Genomic DNA, 20,912 nt, shown 5'->3' with positions numbered 1-20,912 from the left:
CCCTAACAGTGAGAGATCATGGCTGATCTCTCACTGGTCCCAAATCCACCTCCCCATCTGTTCCCCATATCCCTTTTTTATTAGAAAGATGTCTATTTCAATCTAGATGTGGAGATGCCGGCGTTGGACTGGGGTAAACACAGTAAGAAGTTTAACAACACCAGGTTAAAGTCCAACAGGTTTATTTGGTAGCAAAAGCCACACAAGCTTTCGGAGCTCCAAGCCCCTTCTTCAGGTGAGTGGGAATTCTGTTCACAAACAGAGCATATAAAGACACAAACTCAATTTACATGAATAATGGTTGGAATGCGAATACTTACAACTAATCAAGTCTTTAAGAAACAAAGTTTATTTCTTAAAGACTTGATTAGTTGTAAGTATTCGCATTCCAACCATTATTCATGTAAATTGAGTTTGTGTCTTTATATGCTCTGTTTGTGAACAGAATTCCCACTCACCTGAAGAAGGGGCTTGGAGCTCCGAAAGCTTGTGTGGCTTTTGCTACCAAATAAACCTGTTGGACGTTAACCTGGTGTTGTTAAACTTCTTACGGTATTTCAATCTATCCATGTATATCTATCTACAAGTAATGCATTTCCAACCTTCTGTTAATTTCAGATGTGCTGATAGTGGTCACACAGCGCCGCACTGCCAACGTCGCAGTTTAAAATGCAACCTAGCTGATTTCACCTTGAGCGTACCTGCATTAGAATTTGAGGCCGTTCTTACTTCAAGTAGGTCGGCGTGGCGTGGCTATTTCCTCATAATACTCAGCAAATGTTGATCGTCGGAGGCAAACACGGGTATCACAAGGTTAAGAATGGAAGTTCCCCCTCTGAGTGTTTGCTCTGCAGCTTTTTTGTGGCTGTTGTTTGCAAACCGTCAAATCCTCATTTAAAACCACATTAGGAAATCACAAACTGATCTAACTTGTGGTTGAGGTCACTTCGAATCACAGAATGATGCAGCACACAAGGAGGCCATTCAGCCCATGGTGCCTGGGCCAGCCCCTTGGTAGGGCCAAATTATTAATTCCAATCCCCACCCCCACTCTTTCCACACTGTCCTGTAGTTTTTGATTTGATTTGACTTGATTTATTATTGTCACATGTATTAGTGCACAGTGAAAAGTACTGTTTCTTGCGCACTATACAGACAAAGCATACCGTTCATAGAGAAGGAAATGAGAGGGTGCAGAATGTCGGGCGTCACGGTGGCACACTGGTTAGCAGTGCTGCTTCACGGCGCCAGGGATCTGGTTCAATTCCTGGCTTGGGTCACTGCTTGTGTGGAGTTTGTACATTCTCCCCGTGTCTGCATGGGTTTCCTCCGGGTGCTCCGGTTTCCTCCCACAATCTGAAAGACGCGCTGGTTAGGTGCATTGACCCCTTTGACAGGCACCAGACTGTGCGATTAAGGGAATTTCACAGTAACTTCATTGCAGTGTTAATGTAAGCCTTACTTGTGACTAATAAATAAACTTTAAACTTTAGTGTCATAGTCATAGCTAGGGTGTAGAGAAAGATCAATTTAGTGCGAGGTAGGTCCATTCAAAAGTCTGACGGCAGCAGGGAAGAAGCTGTTCTTGAGTCGATTGGTACGCGACCTCAGACTTTTGTATCTTTTTTGTTGTCTCTCCTCAAGGTTTATCCTTCAGGTAATATTGAATCTGCTTCCCTCACCCTTACTTGCCATGAAATCCCGACCACAACTTACTAGTGTGTGAAAAAGGAACGCTTCCTCATGTTCCCTCTGATTCTTTTGCCAGTCACTTTACCAACTCCTCTCCTTTCTCAGGCGGCTAAGGAAATTCAGCATGTTCACTATGACTCTCACCAATTTTTACCGATGTATCATAGAAAGCAACCTATCTGGATATATCACACTTGGTATGGCTCCTGCTCTGCCCAAGATGCAAGAAACTACAAAGGGTCATGAACGAAGCCCAGTCCATCGCTCAAACCAATCTCCCACCCATTGGTGCTGTCTACACTTCCTGCTGCCTCGGCAAAGCAGCCAGCATAATCAAGGACCCCACGCACCCCAGACATACTCTCTTCCATCTTCTTCCATCGGGAAAAAGATACAAAAGTCTGATATCAGGTACCAACCGACTCAAGAACAGTTTCTTCCCTGCTGCTATCAGACTTTTGAATGGACCTACTTCGTATTAAGTTGATCTTTCTCTACATCCTAGCTATGACTGTAACACTACATTCTGCACTCTCTCCTTTCCTTCTCTATGAACGGTATGTTTTGTCTGTATAGCGCGCAAGAAACAATACCTTTCACTGTATCCCAATACATGTGACAATATTAAATCATATCAGAAAGTTGATAATATCAGTGTGGGAAATCTCTTGCACAGAATTTCACTGAGCAACAAGGGACGTTGCCAGCTATTGCAGAAGAGCATTCAGCGAAAGAATGCTGTATCATCGATGCCATCCTCAGTGTTAAAGAGAAGCAGATGGTGGTTATAAAGCAAAAGTCATTCAGCATCCAAACTATGGCCTACATGTTCATGGAGCCAAAAACCCTTGCAATGACAAGGGAAGCAATTCAAGCTGCCTTTACACTACTCATGCTGTGGAGATGCCGGCGTTGGACTGGGGTAAACACAGTAAGAAGTTTAACAACACCAGGTTAAAGTCCAACAAGCTTGTGTGGCTTTTGCTACCAAATAAACCTGTTGGACTTTAACCTGGTGTTGTTAAACTTCTTACTGTGTTTACACTACTCCACAGGATTCACCCCAGACTTCAGGAAACACTTGTTCTGCGGTGTGGGAAGATCACTCTTGAATCAGAACATCTCCAACTTCAATCTTTAAGTATTTCAAAATGAATTAGAAATACTGGCCAAGTCTAACCCCGTGCTAAAAGATAACAAAATGAAAGGAGAAGGTATAGAAATGAAAGAATATGGCACTAAATTGTACCTGGGGCCAAACCTTCATTGTCCCTCAACATGCCGATATCTACCCAGTCCTTGCTCATCTTCCACATTCTACCCTCTGTGATCTGGGTCATTAAAAACTCTACCTCCCCGTGTCTTTAACTTGCAGTAAATCCTCTTCCCAATGCACTCCCCTAAGGCCTCCTCCCCCTCCCTCCCTATCTCCTCCAAACCAGCAATGCTCCAACTCGCCTGTGCTCTTCTATTTCTGGTGTCTTCTGCATTCCCGGTCATACGGTGGCGCAGTGGTTAGCACTGCTGCCTCACAGCGCCAGGGACCCAGGTTCGATTCCTAGCTTGGGTCACTGTCTGTGTGGAGTCTGCATGTTCTCCCCATGTCTGCGTGGGTTTCCTCCTGGTGCTCTGGTTTCCTCCCGCAGTCCAAAGATGTGCGGGTTAGACGGATTGGCCAGGCTAAATTGCCCTTTAGTGTCAGGGGGACTAGCTAGGGTATGGGATTAGGGCCTGGGTGGGATTGTGGTCGGTGCAGACTCGATGGGCCGAATGGCCTCCTTCTACACTGTAGGACTCCATGACAATCATTCCCCCACTGTTGGCTGTGCTTTTAGTTGTCTGGGCCCGAAGCTCTGGAATTCTCTCCCTGTACCCTTCTCTGACTTGCTTTTCTCTTCTAAAACGTTTCTTAAAACCTACCGCCTTGGCTAAGCGACTGGTCATCAGATGTAATGAAGCCTTACGTGGCTCTTTTTATTATGCCCCTGTGAAGTGCCTGAAGACCTTCCATTGTGTTAAAGGCGCTTTGTAAGTAGTTGTTGAAGTGACAGGACGAGGCAGAACCTGGCGTGCTGTTAGATGGCTGGCAAAGTCGGAATGCCACGGCAGGAGCTGGGATTAGGGAAGTATCCCACATTTGGTGCACTGAAGCACCTTCTTGGGGGAGGGGAATAAAGGAATTTGTGCTGTATGTGTGCGCGCTCGCGACTGTATTTGCTGTCACCAAACTATCCTCTCAACAACCCGGAAACAACAGCAACTCCGACATCACTTGCTTTATGAAAACATGATGTGGAATTCCACTCCATCTGACGAAGGAGCAGCGCTCCGAAAGCTAGTGGCGTTTGCTACCAAACAAACCTGTTGGACTTTAACCTGGTGTTGTTAGACTCCTTATTATGAAAACATGGACAGCCCAATAAATGATGCGGACCTTCTCACCGATGATGACATAAAAATCTAATGCTTGGCCTCAAAAAAGGCCATCCTATGTTCCATGTTGTATGTGGGTCAATGCGTGTACGATTTCTCAATATCTGCTCACCGTGTATGAAACTCTGTGCTGGCAGAACATCTTTATAAACTTTACATTTATATGCAGATGTAGTCTATATATAGCAATCGTCCCTGCGGCCCAAAGGAAAACGGCTTCAATACACCCTCTCTTCTTTCTCCCCTCATCCACACACTTTCTCTCTCTCCCCCTATCCACCCCACTCTCTCACCCAACCAATCCCACTCTCTCTCTACCCAACACCCACCCCAACTCTCTCTCTCTCCTCCCAGCACCCCACTCTCTCTCCCCATCCACTCCCAGTCTCTCTCTCCCCCCTCCCACACACACTTTCTCTCCCCCACGCACACTCCTACTGTCTTCCCCCATCCAACCCCTAATCTCTCTCCCCCCCCCACACACACTCTCTCTCTCCCTCCTGCACACACCCCCACTCTCCCTCCCTCCACCCACCCTGCAACCCACTCTTTCTCCCCCACCCACACCCACTCTGTCCCTCTCACCCCTCCTGCACTCTCTCTCTCTCTCTCTCTCTCTCTTCCCTCCTGCACACACACTCTCTCTCTCACCCCCCACCCATCCCCACTCTCTCTCTCTCTCCCCTCTCACACACACTCTCCCAAAGCAGATAGTTATCAACTTCAGGAAGTGTAGTGGAGGGTATGTCCCTGTCTACATCAGTGGGGGCGAAATAAGAATGGTCAAGAGCTTCAGGTTTTTAGGTGTCCAGATCACCAACAACCTGTCCTGGTCCCTCCATGCCGACGCTATAGTTAAGAAAGCCCACCAATGCCTCTACTTTCTCAAAAGACTAAGGAAATTTGGCATGTCCGCTAAGACTCTCACCAACTTTTACAGATGCACCACAGAAAGCATACTTTCTGGTTGTATCACAGCTTGGCATGGCTCCTACTCTGCCCAAGAGTGCAAGAAACTATAAAGTTAGAACATAGAACATAGAACAGTACAGCACAGTACAGGCTCTTTGGCCCACGATGTTGTGCCGAGCTTTTTCCGAAACCAAGATCAAGCTATCCCACTCCCTATCATTCTAGTGTGCTCCATGTGCCTATCCAATAACCGCTTGAAAGTTCCTAAAGTGTCCGACTCCACTATCACAGCAGGCAGTCCATTCCACACCCCAACCACTCTCTGAGTAAAGAACCTACCTTGGACATCCCTCCTATATCTCCCACCATGAACCTAGTAACAGCTACATCCACCCGAGGAAATAGTCTCTTAAGTTTCTACAAAGATGAAGCCCAGTCCATCATGCAAACCAGCCTCCCATCCATTGACTCTGTCTACACTTCCTGTTGCCTCAGAAAAGCAGCCGGCATAATCAAGGACTCCACACACCCCAGACATACTCTCTTCCACCTTCTTCCGTTGGGAGAAAGATACAAAAGTCTGAGGTCACGTACCAACCGACTCAAGAACAGCTTCTTCCCTGCTGCCATCAGACTTTTGAATGAACCTACCTCGCATTAAGTTGATCTTTCTCTACACCCTAGCTATGACTGTAACACCACATTCTGCACCCTCTCCTTTCCTTCTCTATGAATGGTATGCTTTCTCTGTATAACGCACAAGAAACAATACTTTTCACTGTATACGAATAGATGTGACAACAATAAATCAAATCAAATCTCCCCCCTCCACCCCATATTTCCAACCTTAATCATTAAATTAAAGGTCATAAAGATTAAGGAGGTGTGAACAACTGAGAAATTTAGTGGGAATTAAAGCTTCCTTTTCTACTTCATTACCTTAATTTTAAGATGCAGGAAATGCCATCGGGCCAAGGCACAGAGTTACAGATGGCATCCGTAAACTTTGCTGAAATATCCTGGAAATCATGAACAACCTTTTCTTGCTCCTGACAACTGACAAGGTCCCTGTAGCTGTCTAGTACCCTAAGCCACTCCGAACCTAATTGATATTTTAATTAAACCAAGCCCCAGAGCAGCACAGTTCTGCATTGATGTAACGCTGACAAATTACTGACACTGCATGCAGTGGACGCATGAGAAATATTGTGCCCAGGCGCGAATACAGGTACCAACGGAAATGCCAAAATCTGATTTCCAAATCTTCGGCAGCACAGGTCTTGAGCTGAATACAAAATGGCCGCTTTGGGTTGCTGTCCGTCCAATCGATGTGCACTCCTGCGATGTCAGTCGAGGATTTTGTCTGACCAATATCAATGCTGATTGCTGCTTGTTGCCAGACCGTAGATACACATATTAACCACACACTTCACTCCAAGGTTAGCACTGGTTAGCAGTGGGTAGCACTGCTGCCTCACAGCGCCAGGAATCTGGGTTCGATTCCCGGGCTTGGGTCACTGTCTCAATGGTGCATTGCACTAAGATAAAAGCAAAGCCACTGTGGATGCTGGAATCTGAAACAAAAACTGATAATGCTGGAAAATATCAGCGGGTCTGACAGCATCTGTGCAGAGGGAATAGAGCCAATGTCGACTCTATCACAGGCATTCAGCCTCTGATCTTCAGGTGAGCGTTCTCCAAGGCGGCCTTCACGACACACGACAGCGCAGAGTCGCTGATAGCCAAGTTCCGCACACATGAGGACGGCCTAAACCGGGAAGTTGGATTTATGTCACATTATCAGTAACCCCCACAGCTTGCCTCCTGGACTTGCAGGCTGTCCTGTCTGGAGACAATACACATCTCTTTAACCTGTGCTTAATGCTCCCTCCACCCACATTGTCTGTATCTTTAAGATCTGGTTGGCTGCAGGGATTCGCATTCTAATCAGTATTCTGTAACTTGATTTTTGTGTCTCTGTGCCCTGTTTGAGAGCACATTTCCACTCCATCTGACGAAGGAGCAGCGCTCCGAAAGCTAATGGTGTTTGCTACCAAATAAACCTGTTGGACTTTAACCTGGTGTTGTTGAAACTCTGGTTCTATCAGCGCCAGGGACCCGGGTTCGATTCCCGGCTTGGGTCACTGTCTGTGCGGAGTCTGCACATTCTCCCCGTGTCTGCGTGGGTTTCCTCCGGGTGTTCCGCTTTCCTCCCACAGTCCGAAAGACGTGCTGGTTAGTTGCTAAATTCTCCCTCAGTGTACCTGAACGGAGTGTGGCGACGAGGGGATTTTCACAGTAACTTCATTGCAGTGTTAATGTAAGCCGACTTGTGACACTAATCAATAAACCTTCACTTTTACTTTAAATGACTGGTGATGAATTCTGATGCATGCAAGAAGAAACAAACAAAACTTGCAATGAAATAGCGCCTTTCAGGAGCTCGGGATGTCTCCTCGTGCTTTACCACCACTGAAGTTCCACTTGAAATGTTGTCGGAAATATGGCAGCCAATTTGCACTCAGCAACCTCCAAACTCCAAATGGCAAATGTTAAAATAACCCAATCACCTATTTCTGTGATGTGGACTGAGGGATAAATACTGGCCGGGACACAGGGGATAACCCCCCTGCTTCTCTTCGAGATAGCGCCATGGGATCCTTTATAGAATCATGAAATCACTGATTGCTCAGTAGTAGTGTGTCTGCTATGGTTCAGTTGTTGCACACTTGCCTCTGAAACATAAGGTTCTATTTATTTTTGATTTGAGTTGATTTATTATTGTCACACGTATTAACATACAGTGAAAAGTATCATTTCTTGCCCGCTATGCAGACCACGCATACCGTACATAGAGAAGGAAAGGAGAGAGTGCAGAATGTAGTGTTACAGTCATAGCTAGGGTGTAGAGAAAGATCAACTTAATGCAGGGTAGGTCCAATTCAAAAGTCTGACAGCAGCGGGGAAGAAGCTGTTCTCGAGTAGGTTCTAGGTTCAAGTCCCGCTCCAGGCTTGCTTGCAAAAATTAAGCTGACAGTCCAGGGCACTACTAAGAGAGTGCTGCACTTTTAAGGGCGGCACGGTGGCACAGTGGTTAAGACTGCTGTCTCACAGCGCTAGGCACCCGGGTTCAATTCCCGGCTTGGGTCACTGTCTGTGTGGAGTCTGCACATTCTCCCTGTGTCTGCGTGGGTTTTCTCCGGGTGCTCCGGTTTCCTCCCACACTCCAAAGATGTGCGGGTTAGGTTGATTGGCCATGCTAAATTGACCTTAGTGTCAGGGGGATTAACAGAGTAAATATGGGGGGGTTACAGGAATAGGACCTGTGTGGGATTGTTGTCAATGCAGACTCGATGGGCCGATTGGCCTCCTTCTGTACTGTTGGGATTCTATGAATCTATGATCCCTGGGCATGTTCTAACGATAAAATGAATAACTTGAGGGCTGTAAAAAATCTCTTAATTACTTTTTTAAAAAAGAACTAAGTGATTATTCAAGGCCGCAACTTGATATGGATACCACTGCCATGCCAGGGAATTTTGTCATTCTGGTAAGATTTTTAGAAAAGGAGTTTAACAAACAAAATGATTAACTTGCTTAAAATAATTGTGTCTAAAACAGAATGAAAGCAGTTGTATCCAGCATTGCTAGCAATGCAATAGATTTCTTTTGATGAAATCCTTCCCCTCTGGGGAAATCGTGGAAGGATTCAAATAGCAGATATTGACAAGTTCATTTCATACAATAAGTAAAAGGATATTTTCCTTAGTTTCTTAACAAATGTGGTTATAGATTGCAATGCTAGGAAATCACCCACTGATGCTATGAATAAAATCCCTTCGATTTAATACATAATTCCTGTACGAAACACGTGCTCCACATAACAAATTCACATAACTTGAACATCTGTAATGTACTATTTATTTATTAGTCACAAGTAAGGCTGACATTAACACGGCAATGAAGTTACTGTGAAATTCCCCGAGTCGCCACACTCCGGCGCCTGTTCAGGTCAATGCACCTAACCAGCACATCTTTCAGACTGTGGGAGGAAACCGGAAACACCCGGAGGAAACCCACGCAGACACGGGGAGAACGTACAGACTCCGCACAGACAGTGACCCAAGCTGGGAATCAAACCCGGTTCCCTGGTGCTGTGAGGCAGCAGTGCTAACCACTGTGCCACCGTTCCGCGGTGAAACATACATATGAAACAGATGCAGGAGTAGGCCATTCGGCCCTTCGAGCCTGCTCCATCATTCATTATGATCATGGTTGATCATCAAATTCAATATCCTGATCCCCACATCCCCCCCACATCTCTTGATCCCTTTAGCCCCAAGAGCTACATCTAATTTCTTCTTGAAATCATACAACGTTTTGGCCTCAACTACTTTCTGTGGTCGTGAATTCCACACATTCACCACCCTCTTATCCTCAGTTCGAAAAGGTTTACCCCTTATCCTCAAACTATGACCCTTAGTCCTGGACTCTTCCACCAGCAGAAACATTTTTTCTGAATCTACCCTGTTAGAATTTTATAAGTTTCGATGAGATCCCCTTTCACTCTTCTAAACGCCAACGAATATAATCCTCTCCTCATATGACAGACCTGCCATTCCAGGAATCAGCCTGGTAAATCTTTGTTGCAATCCCTCTGTAGCAAGGACATCCTTTCTCAGATAAGGACGCCAAAACTGCTCACTATATTCCATTTTCCATTTGAGCTTTGACAAAGGGTCATCTGGACTCGAAACGTCAGCTCTTTTCTCTCCTTACAGATGCTGCCAGACCTGCTGAGATTTTCCAGCGTTTTCTCTTTTGGTTTCAGATTCCAGCATCTGCAGTAAATTGCTTTTATCCCCTATATGCCATGTGTGGCCTCACTAGCATCCTATACATTTGCAGTAAAACATCCCTATTCCTATACTCAAAAACTCTCGCTACGAAGGCCAACAACATACCATTTGCCTTCTTTACTGCCTGCTGTACCTGCACGCTTGCTTTCAGCGACTGATGCACGAGGACATCAAAGTCTCACTGAGTATCCACCTCACCAATTCAAATAATAATCTGCCTTCCTATATTTGCTACCAAGGTGGATAACCTCACATTTATCCACATTATACTGCATCTGCCATGCAGATGCCCACACACTCAGCCTGTCCAAATCATGCTGAAGCATCTCTGCATCCTCCTCACAGCTCACCCTCCCATCCAACTTTGTATCATCTGCAAATTTGGAGATAATACATTTAGTTCCCTCGTACAAATTAATATATAAAATGTTATCATAGCATACTCTCACATATACTACATCTTGTACATAATGTTTGCTCTCCTTGTGTATGGGTTACTGATTTGCCTGTAGCACAGCACGTGGGGGAAGATTTGTACGGAGCTGGAATCGTAATTTTACAAAGGAAGTCACAATTCTTTCCTCCAATAAACTAATTTTGTTTAAGATGCAACTGCATATAACGCAGTCACTTACAATGCAGACTAAATACATGCTTTCACATATAATGCGCACTGTTCGCAGCAGTTTTGTACTGTCAGCTGTGGTTCAGTGGGTAGCATTCCCATCGCCCAGTCAGAAGATTGTGGGTTCCAGTCTCACTCCAGGGTTCAAAGGCAAAAATCTAGGTTGACACTCCTGTGCAGTACCGAGAGAGTACTGCACTGTTGGAGGTGTCATCTGCTGGATGAGGCATGAAATTGAGGCACTGTTTATCCTCCAGGATGAATGTAAGAGATCCCATGACACAAGTTCGAAGATGATCAGGGGAGTTATACCTGGTGTGCTGGATAAAATGTCTTTGTCAGTCAACACAGAACCATACAATCCCTACAGTGCAGAAGGAGGCCATTCAGCCCATCGTGTCTGCACTGACCCTCCGAAAGAGCACCCCATCCAGGCACCCATCCCCAGAACCCCACATATTTAGCATAGCTGAACCACAAGGGGCAATTTAGCATGGCCAATCCATCTAATCTACACATCTTTGGACAATAAGGGGCAATTTAGCATGGCCAATCCACCTAATCTACACATCTTTGGACAATAAGGGGCAATTTAGCATGGCCAATCCACCTAATCCACACATCTTGATTTGATTTGACTTGATTTGATTTATTGTCACATGTATTAACATACAGTGAAAAGTATTGTTTCTTGTGCGCTGTACAGACAAAGCATACCGTTCATAGAGAAGGAAACGAGAGAGTGCAGAATGTAGTGTTACAGTCATAGCTAGGGTGCAGAGAAAGATCAACTTAATGCAAGGTAAGTCCATTCAAAAATCTGACAGCAGCAGGGAAGAAGCTATTCTTGAGTCGTTTGGTATGTGACCTCAGACTTTTGTATCTTTTGCCCAAAGGAAGAAGGTGGAAGAGAGAATGTCCAGGGTGCGTAGGTCTTAATTATGCTGGCTGCTTTGTCAAGGCAGTGGGAAGTGTAGACAGAGTCAATGGATGGGAGGCTGGTTTGCGTGATGGATTGGGCTACATTCACGACCTTTTATGGTTCCTTGTGGTCTTGGGCAGAGCAGAAGCCATATTTAGCTGTGATACAACCAGAAAGAATGCTTTCTATGGTGCATCTGTAAAAGTTGGTGAGAGTCGTAGCTGACATGCCAAATTTCCTGAGTTTTCTGAGAAAGTAGAGGCGTTGGTGGGGCTTTCTTAACTATAGTGTCGGCATGGGGAGACTAGATCAGGTTGTTGGTGATCTGGACACCTAAAAACTTGAAGCTCTCGACCCTTTCTACTTCGTCCCCATTGATGTAGACTATAAGGACAATAAGGAGCAATTTAGCATGGCCAATCCACCTAACCTGTAAAACTTTTGGACTGTGGGAGTCCCATCCCAATAACCCCATGTATTTAGCATGGCTAATCCATCTAATCTACACGTTTTTGGACCATAAGGGGCAATTTAGCATGGCCAAGGGGATTTTCCGGTTTCGGGACGAGCGAGGCCGGAAAATCCCGTCTAAGATGCTCATGTACATATATTGCATAAACCACATGCCAAGCATGCAATCCACACAAATGTATTTCGAGCCAATTTGCAACACAAAATAGAACCATCTCATTATCAAATATCACTCTTGACGCTCAAGTTTCGAAGCATGCAGTCACTTACAATGAAAATAAATGCAGCCTTGTGGTCTGCAATGTGAAACAATCGAAGATGCCAGACCAGCAACAGCTGTGAGACGTGACAACATCCCACTGTGATCTGTGCTCCAGAACGAGCTGTGCCCTCACTGTTGCAGTACAGCTAAAACACTGGCATCTCGCTAACAATGTGGAAAACTGCCCAGGTATAACCTGTCCATAAAAGGCAAGACAAATCCAATCCGGCCAATTACCACCCCTTCAGCCCACTCTCGATCATCAACAAAAATCCCACTCCTGACATTTCCATTGGGGCAGCATGGTGGCACAGTGGTTCGCACTGCTGCCCCCCCCAGCGCCAGGGACCCAGGTTCAATTCCGGCCTCGAGTCATTGTCTGTGTGGAGTTTGCATGTTCTCCCCATGTCTGCGTGGGTTTCCTCCGGGTGCTCCAGTTTCCTCCCACAGTCCAAAGATGTGCGGGTTAGGTGGATTGGCCATGCCAAATTGCCCCTTAGTGTCAGGGGGACTAACTAGGGTAAATGCATGGGGTTATGGGGAGAGGGCCTGTGTGGGATTGTGGTCGGAGCAGACTCGATGGGCCAAATGGCCTTCTTCTGCACTGTCGGGATTCTATGATTCTATGAAAATAATGGAAGATGTTATCGACAGTGCTATCAAGCAGCACTTACTCAGCAATAGCCTGCTCACTGATACTCAAAATTGGGTTCTGCCAGGACCACTTGGCTCCAGACCAGTTAAGCCTTGGCTCAAACATTGACAATCGAACTAAATTCAAGGGGTAAGGTGAGAGCGTACACCTTTGATATCAAGGCAGTATTTGACCAGGTGTGGCATCAAGAAGTCCTCACAAAACTGGAGTCAAACGGAATCCGGGAGCAATCACTGGTTGGAGTCATACCTAACATAAACAAATTGGATTATGGATTAACAAGATCAATCATTTCAACCCCAGGACAACACTGCAGAAGTTCCTCAGGTTAGTCTCCTAGGCCCAGCCATCTTCAGCTGCTTCATCAATGGCCTTCTCTTCATCATAAAGTCAGAGATGAGGTTGCTCCAACAACTCCATAGATCCTGAAGCAGTCTGTGTCCAAATGCAGCAAGACCTGGACAACAGCCTGGCAATGACCATCTCCAACAGGACTTCAGCTCAGATCTTCCCATGATGCTGTCTGACATCGTCATCATTGAATCCCGCATCATCAACATCCTGGGGGTTACTGTTGTCCAAGAACGAAACTGGGACAACCACTTAAGCACTGTGGCTACAAGAGCAGGTCAGAGGAGAGGGAATTCTGCAGCAAGTAACTCACCTCCTTCTACGATGCCATCCATGCTAAGGCAGCCTGCTTGATCAGCATCCCATTCAAAGCCTTAACCATTCAGGCCCACTAATGCGCAGTTGTAGCAGAATGTACGATGTACAAGATGCATTGTAACGATCTTACCGAGTCTCCTTCGACAGCACCTTTCAAATCTCTGACCTCTACCACCTGGAAGAGCCCAGAACAATGGGGTGGGATTTTATGGCCTCACTCGTCCCGAAACCGTAAAATCCTGCCCAAAGTCAACGGACCTTCCTATTGTCCGCCCCTCGTCCGCTCCGATTCCCGTGGTGGGCGGGCCAGGAAAATTCCGGCCACGGACTTTGCACCATCCAGAAGATAAAGTTTTTAAAGTTTTAAAGTTAAAGTTTATTTATTGGTGTCACATGTCGACTTACATTAACACTGCAATGATGTTACTGTGAAAATGCATGGGAACACCACCCCCTGCATGTTCCTCTGCAAATCACATGATAATTACAATTATCATATTTGCGGGTACAATTTTATCTTTGAAAAAGCATTTAGACAGTTACATGGGTACGATGGGTATAGAGGGATATGGGCCAAATGCGGGCAATTGGGATTAGCTTAGGGCTTTTAAAAAAAAAGGGCAGCAGGGACAAGTTGGGTTGAAGGGCCTGTTTCCATGCTGTAAACCTCTATGACTCTATAATTGCATTACATCATATATCAGGTATAGCATCAGTGTGTGGGAGTCTGACATGGAAAATAGTTCAAAGACTTTAATTGACATTAAACATTTGATCTAATTCCTATGTAAACATAATCTACTTTTTAAAGCTTATGCCATTTTGCTCCCTAACTCATTGAACAAGAATTTTGGCCATGAGGTATGGACATTGGGGTGGCACGGTGGCACAGTGGTTGGCACTGCTGCCTCACAGCGCCAGGGGCCCGGGTTCGATTCCCAGCTTGGGTCACTGTCTGTGCGGAGTCTGCACATTCTCCCCGTGTCTGCGTGGGTTTCCTCCGGGTGCTCCGGTTTCCTCCCGCAGTCTGAAAGACGTGCCGGCTCGGTGCATTGGCCGTGCTAAATTCTCCCACGATGTACCCGAACAGGCGCCGGAGTGTGGTGACTCGGGGATTTTCCACAGTCACTTCATTGCAGTGTTAATGTAAGGCGACTTGTGACACTAATTGATAAATTTTAAAACTTGAAACATTTGGTCAAGCAAACAGCCACCACAGTCCACAGGGCCGTGTAAATCTCCATGGCCAATTACCAAAGAATTACGATGACAATACACACCTTTTTCAGGTACAAATCAGGTATCTGAGCGTCTCGGATGGAGGACAAGTCTGCATTGCAAACCATCAGCCATATTAGTAAAGACAGTAAAAAGACATTCAGGGCTTGTGCTTGATGCAGGCTTTCTTCCACCCTCCCTCACATACATTTCCACAAACACCCCTCCTCACTGCACCCCAGGATGTTAACCTCAGGCCCCTCCTGCCTCACCCCATCACCAAGATCGTTCAACTAAACCTCAGAATCATTTCTCAGTCTCCGGCTCACTCGCCAATCTACAGCTAAAACCCTTCGCCTCAGCCTTCGCCACCTGCCCAGTGGAGCAATCCACTACTCTCCGCGTCTATCTTCCATTAACTCCTCTGTGTACCTCTATCCGTCAAATCAGCCCCACACTAAGTGCAGCCCAGCCATCGTTCCTGCCTTGTTGGCCTACACAGGCCCACACCAAGTCCTGCAACTCCCAAACTAATGAGTCAAGATGAAGGATAATTGGGAGGGGCAGAGCAAGCGAGAGGGAGAAAGGAGAAGCAAAGGGAGAGAGAGGGGAGCCAGGGAGAGAGACAGAGAGGGAGGTGGGGTGAGAGATAGGGGGAGAGAGGGGGAGGCAGGGAGAGGGGGTGGGGAAGCAAGAGGGGGAGGCAGGGGGAGAGAGCGGGGGGAGAAAGAGGGGGAGGCAGGGAGAGAGAGAGAAGGAGGCCGGGTGAGAGAGAGAGGGAGAGAGAGGAGGGAGAAAGGGGGGGAGAGAGAGGGGGAGACAGAGGGGGGGAAAGAGGGGCGAGAGAGAGGGGGAAAAAGAGGGGGAGAGGCGGGTAGGCAGGGAGAGAGAGGGGCAGATCGGGGGAGAAAAAGGGGCAGATTGGGAGAGGAGGCGGGTGAGAGAAGAGGAAAGAGGGAGGAGAGAGGGGGAGAAAGAGGAGGATAGAGGGGGAGAAAGGGGGGAGAGGGGGAGGAGAGGGGGAGAGGGTGGGAGAGGGGGGAGAGGAGGGAGAGAGGGGAGCGCAAGGGGGAGAGGGGGGAAGAGGGGGGGAGAAAAGAGGGAGAGATGGGGAGGGGGGAAGAGAGATAGAGAGGCAGGCGAGGAGAGAGGGAGAGGCAGGGAGAGAGGGGGGGAGAAGGGGGAGAAAGGGAAGAGAAGGGGAGGCAGGGAGAGAGAGAGGGAGAGGGGGAGAAGCAATCAAAGAACAGAATTCAGAGCAAGAGAGAAAGAGAGAGTGAGAGAGCAGAGCAGGGAGAGGGAAGCAGAATGTGTGGCAGAGGGAGAGGCAAAGAGGGAGACAGAGACAGAAAGGGAGAGGCAGAAGGAGATATTTGGACACAGAAAGGGAGACAGAGAGAGTTGGCTGAGAACAAGGCATTGAGAAAGAGAGAGGGTGAGGTAGGGGAGAGAGGCAGAAAATGCAAAATGCTGAGAACGACAAAGAGAGGGGGTAGGAGAAAAAGGCAGAGAAAGAGAGAGAGAGTGGAAATAGTGATCCTTTTATTTAAAGGCATTCAGGAATTTGACTATTCCCATTTTTGTTATCCCTTCCATCCCCACAACCTTGTAGAAATGATCAATTTCTCTGATTCTCATCCCTAATAATGCCCACACTCACGCCACCATCTCCAGGCAACTTAGCCTCATAAATGGCCTAACTGAGTGCTCCACCTCTCTCCGTGACCCTCCCCTCCATTAAGACCCTCTGGAAAGCCCCTCTCTTGAGACTGAGATTTTAGACACTCCTGGTTCTTGGGCTCACCATCCATTCCTGGATTTTTTTGGGGGGGAGTTTTCAAGTGAAAGGCACTACGCAAATGCAAGTCAACGTTGGTGACTGAGACTCAGTAGTTTATCAAAAATAAACTTATCGTCAGACAGCTGTTCCACGGCCAAGAATAACTCAAGTGTTCTCTTGCTGACAACCTTATCATACACCCACTACATTAATGTGCTTGTGAAGGACAGTTGTTAAGTGATAATGGATCTTCAATGAAGTTACCAAAAATAAATAAAAGCCCGAGTACAAAAGGTTCTTTGGGTGTTCATTTGTCATGCTCACTTCATATAGCTAAAAGGAAAAGTTGTCGTTCGCAAGAACTTTTGATAAAAAAAAGCTTTCCTGAAAATTCTTAATATTGTGACATACTTATTCACAATATATTTTACACACACACACACACACACAATCTGAAGTAAAATGCCATAAGCAAATGGAAGTACGACAAATTTGTCTTTTGGAGAAATCTCTTAACAGCCAACGTACCTCAGTTTATTGATTAGCTCATGGGAACTCATCTTACTGACTGTGAGCAGACTTGTATCAATGGGCGTATGTATGGCACACACTGCTTGCCACTCTTCCGTATTTCACCCATCCAAGATTTTATGCCGTGGGATTTAGGTCAACGTTTCTGACAGAAAAGTCAAGGGGAGGCTGTCCTCCCCTGAAGCTTGTGGGGTCAGAGGTCACTGCCCAGATCAGGAGGTCAAGACTTCAAGCCTGACTCCAGCAAGCTGCATTTACAGTCTCGGCCGACACTTCCCTGTGGGACTAAGCAAGTGTTGCATAGTTGCTGCATTTCCAATGAGGCAATAAATTGGGGCATAATATGCCCCCCCAACTCTGAACCAACCCCCCACATACAAAGAAAAGCAGGGGGGTGTTATAAAAGCACGGGATAGGCCCTATCCCCATAACCCCACATATTTACCCTACGAGTCCCCTAACATGAGGGTCAATTTAGCATGGCCAATCAACCTAACCCGCATATCTTTGGACTGTGGGAGGAAACCGGAGCACCCGGAGGAAACCCACGCAGACACGGGGAGAATGTGTAAACTCCACACGGACAGTAACCCGAGGCTGGAATTGAACCCGGGTCCCTGGCACTGTGAGGCAGCAGTGTTAGCCACTGTGCCACCGTATCACCTTTATATGTAAAATACGTGGGGTTACAGGGATAGGGCCTGGGTGGGATGCTCTGTCGGAGAGTCGGTACAGACTCGATGGGCTGAATGGCCTCCTTCTACACTGTAGGGGTTCTATGACTCTATATGTGAGCAATATATCACTCTACTGTGAGCAATTTTGGGCCCCACACCTCAGGAAGGACATACTGGCACTGGAGCGGGTCCAGCGGAGATTCACACGGATGATCCCAGGAATGGTAGGCCTGACATACGATGAACGTCTGAGGATCGTGGGATTATATTCATTGGAGTTTAGGAGGTTGAGGGGAGATCTAATAGAAACTTACAAGATAATGAACGGCTTAGATAGGATGGACGTAGGGAAGTTGTTTCCATTAGCAGGGGAGACTAGGACGCAGGGGCACAGCCTTAGAATAAAAGGGAGTCACTTTAGAACAGAGATGAGGAGAAATTTCTTCAGCCAGAGAGTGGTAGGTCTGTGGAATTCATTGCCACAGAGGGCTGTGGAGGCCGAGACGTTGAGCGTCTTCAAGACAGAAATTGATAAATTCTTGATTTCTCGAGGAATTAAGGGCTATGGGGAGAGAGCGGGTAAATGGAGTTGAAATCAACCATGATTGAATGGTGGAGTGGACTCGATGGGCCGAATGGCCTTACTTCCGCTCCTATGTCTTATGTCTTATGGTCTTATATTTTTATTACAAAGTCTTGCAGGATTGTTAGTGATATCTCGAAGCATGAACTCTGCAATTGGATGCAGACTTGGGTCCATTTGCAAATCTCCGGCCTTGGTTACCATTATTTTATCGATGTAAGTTCATATGTGCTTCATGTTTTGTAAAGTCTAATGTATTAGGTAGTCTAACATATTAAAATATTACGCAGGTGGCTGTAAGTTGCTTCAAGATAAGAGGTAAACCGCAGGAACTGTGGATGACAAGTTGGGGGTAGTGTTAGTAAAGTTGTCCTGTAGTTTAGGACCCTTGGGGCAAGAATCTGTTAGAATCATGGGACTTTGTGGGAGGGAGGATGAAGGGTCTCATGCAGTGGTTCCCAACCTTTTACCCGTCATGGCACACTTTTATGCTATAGAAATCTTGAGGCACACCTCTGCTATTCTCCAAGTGAGCTGCCCTCGAGCCATTTATCTGTAAAACCTCATAAAAGCACAGTCAATGCACCAACAATGCAATTTTCATTAGTTTAAGATGCTTTCAATGGAAGCATTATCAAATTTCCGATATGAAATACAATATTTTTATTCAGATTGTAGACAATTTACAAATGTTTTCCATTCAAAGTTACAATTGTTCTCAGTTTTTTTAAGTCTGCATTCAACCCACTCCCAAGCCCTGTCTTGTCCCTGCCCAAATGGAGAAAGTGATGTGGCGATGCCGGCGTTGGACTGGGGTAAACACAGAAAGAAGTTTGGAGATCCTCTCCACTTGGAGCCGGCAGTTTGCGGTACAAATGGAGAAAACACAGCACTCCAATTTACACACAGCAAGGTTCCATATCAAAGTGATAATGACCATCAATTAATCTGCTGTCTTGTTGAGGTGTTCAGGGATAAATGTTGGACACTGGACAAGGGAGAACCTAAACTGCTCTTCCTGTGCCATTAGATCTTTTACATCCATCGGAAAGGGTAGTGGTGGGCTCGAATTATAGCCCTCTCTGCAAGATGGCACCTCTGGCTGTGCAGCGCCCCTCTCTGAATCAGTTATAACACCAGCAATGAAAACTGTAAAAGTTTTGACGTTAAGTACGCCCAGGCCAGGGTCTAAATATGTCTAATAACAATAATAATAATGGGTGCAATCGCAATCGCTCAATGTGGGAGGAGCTGAGTGTTGACAAGGGATTGTTTGAAAGCAGAGCAAAGGTACACAGATGTTCTTATATCCTTTAAATGCAGAGGAGCAACTTAGGAACTGTTGAGATTAATGGGCTTCTGACCAGATTGGAACAAATTATACGTACAGAATCAGTACTGGGATAAATGCTGTCATCCACAGATACTGCAGGGATAGGTATTAAAATCTAGAACACCTGTTTTACAACTGCTTCCCCACCATGGTTAACACATGAGAATGGATGGCGCAAAACTTCAGTCAATGAAACTGAAAAATCAATCATCAGCATCATCGCAAAGCCAACAGACCAAAATCTTACATCCATATTAAACACTGAAATGAAGAGAATCCAAACATCAGGTTGCTTCCACTCATAGAATCATAGAATCCCTACAGTGCAGAAAGAGGCCATTCGGCCCATTAAGTTTGCAACTGGCTCTCTCTGACAGAGTACCTTACTCAGGCCCTTTCCCCCACCCTATCCCGTAACCCCACACATTCACAATGGCCAATCCATCCAACCTAAACATCTTTGGACACTAAGGGGCAATTTAGCATGGCCAATCCACCTAACCTGCACATCTTTGGATACTAAGCGGCAATTTAGCATGGCCAATCCACCTAACCTGCACATCTTTGGACACTAAGGGACAATTTAGCTTGGTCAATCCACCTAACCTGCACATCTTTGGACACGAAGGGACAATATAGCATGGCCTGTCCACCTAGCCTGCACATCTTTGGACAAGAAGGGATAATTTAACATGGCCAGTCAACCTAACCTGCACATATCTGGACACTCAAGGGTAACTTAGCATGTCCAGTCCATCTAACCTGCACATCTTTGGACACTAAGGGGCAATTTAGCTTGGTCAACCCACCTAACCTGCACATCATTGGACACTAAGGGACAATTTAGCATGGTCAATCCACCCAACTTGCACATCTTTGGACACTAAGGGGCAATTTAGCATCGCCAATCCACCTAACCTGCACATCTTTGGACACTAAGGAGTAATTTAGCATGGCCAATCCACCCAACCTGCACATCTTTGGACAGTAAGGGGCAATTTAGCATGGCCAATCCCCTTAACCTATACATCTTTGGACTGACGTTTTATAGTTCCAAACTCTCTCGACTTGCAGATCAAAACGCGGTTTGAGTATTTTTTTGGTTGAAGCGTTTTCAACAAACAGTAGTGAATAATGAAATGAATTTGGCCAATTGTCAAACACTAACATGACTCGGGATCAAGAGGAAACATCCTCAGATGTCAACCACACTCGGCGGGGAGCCACTTTTCTATCAAATGGTGTTCCCCCTGTGGCGTTAACAGCCCCAGCAAACTAGGGAATTCCTCC

At 46.2% G+C, this 20,912-nt stretch overlaps 1 protein-coding gene and 1 long non-coding RNA gene across 7 annotated transcripts in view; one reads left to right on the top strand and one right to left on the bottom strand.

The window, feature by feature from the left end:
- The window catches only part of LOC144504667 (uncharacterized), a 30,679-nt gene extending 29,892 nt beyond the window's left edge, over positions 1-787 (top strand). The window contains exon 3 of the long non-coding RNA XR_013499689.1: positions 619-787. This is a non-coding gene — a long non-coding RNA (uncharacterized LOC144504667). The remainder of the gene's footprint in view (positions 1-618) is intronic.
- plcb4a (phospholipase C, beta 4a) overlaps positions 1-20,912 on the bottom strand; it is a 510,936-nt gene that overhangs the window by 247,113 nt on the left and 242,911 nt on the right. The window lies entirely within an intron of this gene.

The sequence above is a fragment of the Mustelus asterias genome, chromosome 15, assembly GCF_964213995.1.
Source record: "Mustelus asterias chromosome 15, sMusAst1.hap1.1, whole genome shotgun sequence".
Taxonomy (NCBI): domain Eukaryota; kingdom Metazoa; phylum Chordata; class Chondrichthyes; order Carcharhiniformes; family Triakidae; genus Mustelus; species Mustelus asterias.
The sequence above is the reverse complement of the archived record's forward strand: the minus strand, read 5'-3'. Positions and strand labels throughout refer to the sequence as shown.